At 35.6% G+C, this 6,674-nt stretch overlaps 1 protein-coding gene across 3 annotated transcripts in view; it reads right to left on the reverse strand.

Moving 5' to 3' along the window:
- The window catches only part of cgnb (cingulin b), a 28,316-nt gene extending 23,899 nt beyond the window's left edge, over nucleotides 1–4,417 (reverse strand). For 2 of the 3 annotated variants that reach the window (XM_067425638.1, XM_067425636.1), the window contains exon 1: nucleotides 4,258–4,417. The gene's annotated coding sequence lies outside the window, so the exon portion shown is untranslated. Of the gene's footprint in view, nucleotides 1–209; nucleotides 227–4,257 lie in introns of those variants that run through there. The other variant, XM_067425637.1, reaches the window with a different exon arrangement.
- Nucleotides 4,418–6,674: the final 2,257 nt, after the last annotated feature.

A 6,674-nucleotide genomic window follows, 5' to 3' on the forward strand; every position in this document is an offset into this window, starting at 1 on the left:
CTTGATACTGTTTTGCTGCTTCCATCTTGTCTTCACTTCTTAAATTTATGTTGGACTGTTATGGTAATATTACTAATGTCCCAAGAGACCCTTTAACAATCTCCTTTCCACTGCCTGATATAGTGTCACACCTTAGTAAATAGAAATATGCAGCAGTTTTGTACGTGACACAGCTATCAAGTATCGACACAGGTATTGAGTCTTCTCACATTTGTAAAGATAATGTTTGTGTGTGACAAACAGGTGTGCCTGCTGGTGACAGGGAGCAGGTTCTAGCACATTCCACTTGGCTTCCGGTCTTCCCGTTTTCCTAGAACACAGTTCCAGTATGCATGAGCACAAACATTAGCTCAAAAATAGCTTATCACTGTGAAGGCAACATTCCTCAAATCATATCAAAGCAGGGAGCCGCACACATGGAGGGAAGGATCAAAGATGGCGAGCCTAATCTGCGGAGTAACTGGTGTTTACAGAGACACTTATATGCTCTATTGTGCAAAACAAGTGATGCAGAAAACAGCCACAGCTATGCAGGGCATCATCTAAAGCCCTCGTTTTACAGCACATCAGACAGCTAGAAGTCTTGAAACCATTGCTATCTGCAGTCTCCATGCAAATCAAGAATTATAGAATTGCTGTGTGTTTTAAGTAGTACGTTGTATCCTCTGTTAAGCACCAATTTACAATGCTCCAGAATAACACTGGACGCAAAAACTCAGAAGACATTGAGATCTAAAATAACAGTCCATAAACTCTGGTCTATCAATGAATAACTTATTGAAATGGGGGGATTTGGTTACATTATAACTGTCAGCGCCCCTGTTGAGGCATTAGGTCTGATTAGCTACTGAAAGTAAGCCATTGTCTTCCTCGCATAGGTGGGATTCCAAGCATTACTGCAAAATGAAACAACCATGTGATTTTTTTCATTGGTTAAAGGAGCAGATTAAGTACATGTACATTTTTAACATTACATTTTTGACTTAAGGCAAAATGTAAGTGGCAATGTCATATATACGGAAGAGGATTAGGGCCAAGCAAAAAAAAAAAAAAAAAAAAAAAAAAAAAGCATCTCGAGATTAAAGTCATTATAATGCGAGATTAAACTCGTTAAATTTCGAGAAAAAAAGTCTAAATAAAATCTCGAGAATAACGCATTCGATCAGTGTTCATTGCATAGCATACTGATAGAGGACATGGCAGAGTTGGATCACTTAGTCAAGCTATATTTCAGACTTTCTTTCAGTAACAAAGAAATACTATCAACTTTAGCTAATTATGACAAAATTATATTAATGTCCTCTATCAATATGCTATGCAATGAATACTGATCGAATGCGTTATTCTCAAGGTTTTATTTCGACTTTTTTTCTCGAAACACAACGACTTTATTCTCAATATTTAATGAGTTCATTCTCAAGATTTTATTTCGACTTGTTTTCTCGAAATATAACAAGTTTAATCTCGCATTATAATCACTTTAATCTCGAGATGCTTTTTTTTTTTTTTTTTTTTGCTTGGCCCTAATCCTCTTCCGTACATATATCTCCAAAATATGTCTCCGACAAAAATATACACAGAGTAGCCAAATAAAAACGGTCCAAATGAAAGCTTTCCAGGTTTAGGTAGTCAGGACGTGATTCTCACCATCCACAAAGCACTGGGCTTTGTGGATGGTGAGAATCACGTCCTGACTGCCTAAACCTGGAAAGCTTTCATTTGGACCGTTTTTATTTGGCTTCCACCTGCCATCAGAATGGCTATTTGTTCTTGGAGGAAGTAACTAGACAAAGATCATTGGTTCTCTGTGCCATCTTCCATTCAAGCTGCAAAAGTTAGCTGTCAAGGTTGTATTGCTTATATGACTATTTAAAGGGATATTTCACCCAAAAATTCAAATTAGCCCATAATTGACTCACCCTAAAGCCATCTTAGGTGTATATGACATTCTTCTTTCAGACAAATAAAATCAGAGTTATGTATAAAAAAAGGCCAGGCTCATCCAATCTTTAAAAATGGCTGTTTCTGTTTTGAAGTCCATAAAAATGCATCTAGCCGAGTGATTAACAAAGGCCTTCTGACGAAGCGTTTGTGTAAGAAAAATATCCATATTTCAAACTTTTCAAACTGGTCCAACTTCTGCTAGCTGTCGTACGCACTTTCACGAGAAACTGGCGTTTCAGCGAATGAGTAGGACGCGCAAGTTCTGGTGTCGAACGCAGAAGAGCAGAGAATAGAGCGAACAAAACTTGGTTCTCATGAGAACTAGCATATTCTCACCGGAGCCAGTCTCTCATGAACGCGCGTGTGCCAGTTAGAAGAAGTTAGAGATTACATTTTGAAAAGTTTTAAATATGGATATTTTTCTTACACAAACGAAGTGTAGCATATTGATTCCTTGAATCAATGAATAACATGGAAAGTAACAACACTCACATTTCTATAAATAAATGTTCAGTTCTGTATGACTCTTGTGGGTTCCCATGTTTTATGGGGAATTTATAGACATGATGCTTGATTTTTATGCATTCTATACCATAACCTTAAACCTACACCTAAATACAACTATAACACAAAAAAGAGATAAAAGATCAAATATCATTTATCATGATTTACATTTCTCATGGGGGCCAAAATATGTCCTCCCAAGTTCAAAGATTAGGTATTACTATCCTTACATAGGAAATACTGACCCCCACCCCCACCCACCCACCCACACACACACACACACACACTGAACTATGTGAGAGATAAATGAGCATTACAACACATACTTTAGGTTTGTAATGACAGATTTACTAACATGACTCCTCCAGGCTACATTTTTTTCATTATTATTTATTTTTAATTATTATTATTTATTTATTTATTTTGTGGTTGATAGCTTCTTTTGTATCTGTTTCCACTCTCTTTGAAAGAATTAGTGCCCTGAGGATACTTACGTTTAAAACCATTTGGCTTTAATCCATTTATGGTTGTGTTGGTTGACTATGGGGAAAATAAATTATGACAACACATCCTTTAGCCCCAATTCATCTTAATTTCCAAATTGTCACCAAACATTGTGTAAATGAATTTATGAAAAGCTGAATAAATGAAAGCTTATTTCGTGAGCTCTGGCATGGATCTAGCTCTGCTTAAATGTCACTCTAAACTGAATTCTCCAACAGAAGTAATACGATAGCTTTTGGCTAGTTTTTGTTGACAAAACACTGTAGCTTGATAAATTGATAAACAAGCTAATTAAACAAGAACAAAACTATATTTTAGAAATCAATGTTTTGAACAAGTAGGCATAAGGAAAATACTAGGCTACACATATTTACCATGATGACTACAACTCATAGGTTGTGCATTTATTCAGTGCAATTATTTCATTGTCGTTTTATTATTTATATTTTATTTACGAATTTATTGTACTATAAAGAACAGGATAGAATGTGTGTTGGAGACTATAGGCTTGAGATATTGTATCATTTACAAGTATGTTTTACTATACAGTGTTGGAAATAACCAAGAGCTAAATATTAAATTACACTGAGACAAGCACTTTTTGTCAGGAGCTCTTTTTTGTCCCCAAGACTTGTTTCTGTATCCCCGGATAATCACAGACTTGAGAGAGAGAGAGAGATGAGGAAGCACAAGCAAAATACATGAAACTTTTTTAGACCTGTAAATTGCGTCACACCCACCCAGCAAGTCGGCCAGTATCGGTGGGATCGAAACCAGCGTGCTATTTAAATATACAGGGTTAAAGTAACATTAATAACACAATTAAGACTTTAAGGCTACAGTTTGAATGTGTTGATTAGCTGTGTTGTCCTTCGACTTTGTTAAAGAGACAGGAACAAAAGTACAATATAAACAGAGGTACAATAGGCTGCTTATTGGAGTCGGAAAACCCCTTCCAATCGTATGGGACGCGCAACTTTATCTACAAACAATTTACAGAAAGGATGCTGGTCGGTCCGGGTGAGATCACAGTAGATCAAAGTCATAATTACTTTATTATATTTCAGAGGAGAGTGAACCCTGAGCAGCGCATCTTCGCGGTCTGTAATCCAGCCTCAGACACAAAGCAACAGGTGTTTGTCTGCTTCGCTCAGCAGAATTTGAGCGTTAATTTGAAGCCATGTGATTATGGATTACAACAACTCAAAGGCTGGACGCAACCCCGCAGCCATGAACAGCAACAAACACAAAAAGCCGAAGGCAAATATACACAGCTGAGTAAACAAAGACATTCTTTCTGCTTACCTGTCTTCCGAAACCTTTAACAATGACCTTCAGAAGGCACACAATAGTAAAGAAGCCCTTTTTAGGTTTAGTCGCTATTAAAAACTCCTAGTTGAGAACGAGGATGAACAGTCCATGCAAAACTGTCAGTGCGTTTTTTTTTCCGAAACAACCTGTTGCCTTTGCGTCATCGGTCCGCCCCCCTTGAGCGCTCATTGGCTGGAGAGTTGTTCAAAGGCCGATCGATGGGAACACGTCATTGGCCGATATCCAACGTCAATCTAAAATAAATTATTCAGGATCCGCCTTTGGAATATTATTCCCTAAAACTAATGAATTAGTTTGTTAAATGCAACTTTTAAAAATAGCCCAAATGCTTATACTAACTAGGTTATAACAGCTAAAATGAAGTCTGATAACCTAAGAATATTAAGTTTCAATGTTCATTATAAAGATTAGTTTGCTGGTTTATTGTAGTATATTTAAAATGGAAATTGTGAATATTTTACCTTTAATAAAAAATAACAAATAAAAAATAAAAAAATAGAGCAGAAGTTAATAATGTTCTGCCGGGTCTCATTTAGAAAAAGAAAAAGAAAAAAAAACACTATAGAAGAACTTCTGTGTAAATCATTTGCAAATCATAGATCTGTGACTGCTTTATTCATTCTGCTGGTGTTTCATGAGTTAGGCTATTCATAGCTTTCTGCAGCATTACTATCAGATTGGTCATAAAACTCAGATAAAAATTTGCATTTTCGAGGCATTTAGTTTCCTCTGGCATTTCCAGCCATGCTTTTTAGAATGGGAGGTTTTATTTATTGAGTAAAAAGTCAGTCAGATAACCTGAGAATATTAAATCATTCACTTGTTCGTTGTAAAGATTTATTTGCTAAAACATCCGTTTATAATATAATCAAAATGTAAGAAGTGAATATTTTAGGCTACTTTTAATAAAAATAAAAATAAAATGTTAAATGTAAAGTTGTAGATGTTCTCATAGGCTGTTCGGCTGGTGTTTCATGAGTTAGACAAACCATTTCTCAAGCATTACTATCAGGGGCCTATACCATGAAGCCGGTTTAGCTGGTTAGCCAGATATGTTTAAGGTTAGTTTGTGCCAATCCTGGGTAGGTACCATGAAAGTTTTAGCTGTGTTCATCTCCATGTTCTGGATAAGACATCTCAAACTGAAATTGAACCAATCAGTTGTGAGCAAAGTGCCACATCTCTGATGCAATAAAGTCACTCCCCCACTTACTCTTGCTCCAAATTAAAGGTCACTATACATACCAAATGGGTTTTAAAGACTTGACAATGCTTATTTATAACACAAATCGTTTTGATTGATTTAAAAATAATTTATGTAATTATTCCCTTAATCAATTACACATGTATCGTTTTAGTTAATCAATCATTAATAGGCACTTTATCAAATATAAATATAGCCTATATAAAGGACATACAAATAAGCTTTAATATCAATAAATAAAGCAAAAAAATTACTACATGAGAGCTTAAATGTTCAAGTTGTCCTCTTTTATAGACAGCTCTTTTCTTTTTGATGTGTAAATGTTTAAATTCTTAATATTTTTCAATCAGGTAATATTCTGCAGAAGAGAGAAAATAATCTCACTGCTTCTCTCTCAAGAAGTGCATCTCAGTTTCACTGATCCACAGCGTGTGATTGGCTGTTCACTGCTGATGACACAGCTAAACTCAGGATCAAAGCCTGAGTTGACAGAGAAAGCTGACAATCAGCATCATGGGACCAACAAAACCAGACCACAATACATTGGTTTGATTTTGTCAACTCAAAACTAATCCTGTAACCCTGAGTTTGTTAAACTACCATCATGGTGCAGGCCTCCAATTGGTAGTCATAAAACCTGTGTAAAATTTAGCATTTGAGGCATTCGTTTCCTCAGCCATTTCCAGCTGCTTTTTAGAATGGGAGATTTTTGAGTAAAATAAAGTCTGTGGTAAAAATAACTTCCAAAGACTTTTAAAAAGATCTTAAAAGTACTACAACTACCACAAGGCTTTGAGATATGTGCTTTAAAAAAATTTGCAACCATTGCATAGCAACTCCTTAGTAACAAGACTTTTTTAAAATACAGCAGCTTCAAAATGCAAGAGTAAATCTCTCGAGTTAACCACAGACTTTACTCAAATCTTAAAATTGGCATTTTAAAAACATTTCAGAGGCAACCCATAGCGAGTTAGTCATCTGAGTTGATATACAAATTGATTATCATTTTATTATAGATATAGCACAAATAAAATCACTATACGCATATAAATATATATACTTTAGCGAACATCATTGTGGTTCCCTTCGGGAAGAGCAGCTGGAAACGAACAATGAATATCTTTATCTTCATGAGTTTAGAGGGTTTTCAACCCAAATTTAATACAATAAAGTCACAAAAAAGACC

Source organism: Pseudorasbora parva, chromosome 19 (genome assembly GCF_024679245.1).
Source record: "Pseudorasbora parva isolate DD20220531a chromosome 19, ASM2467924v1, whole genome shotgun sequence".
Classification (NCBI taxonomy): Eukaryota; Metazoa; Chordata; class Actinopteri; order Cypriniformes; family Gobionidae; genus Pseudorasbora; species Pseudorasbora parva.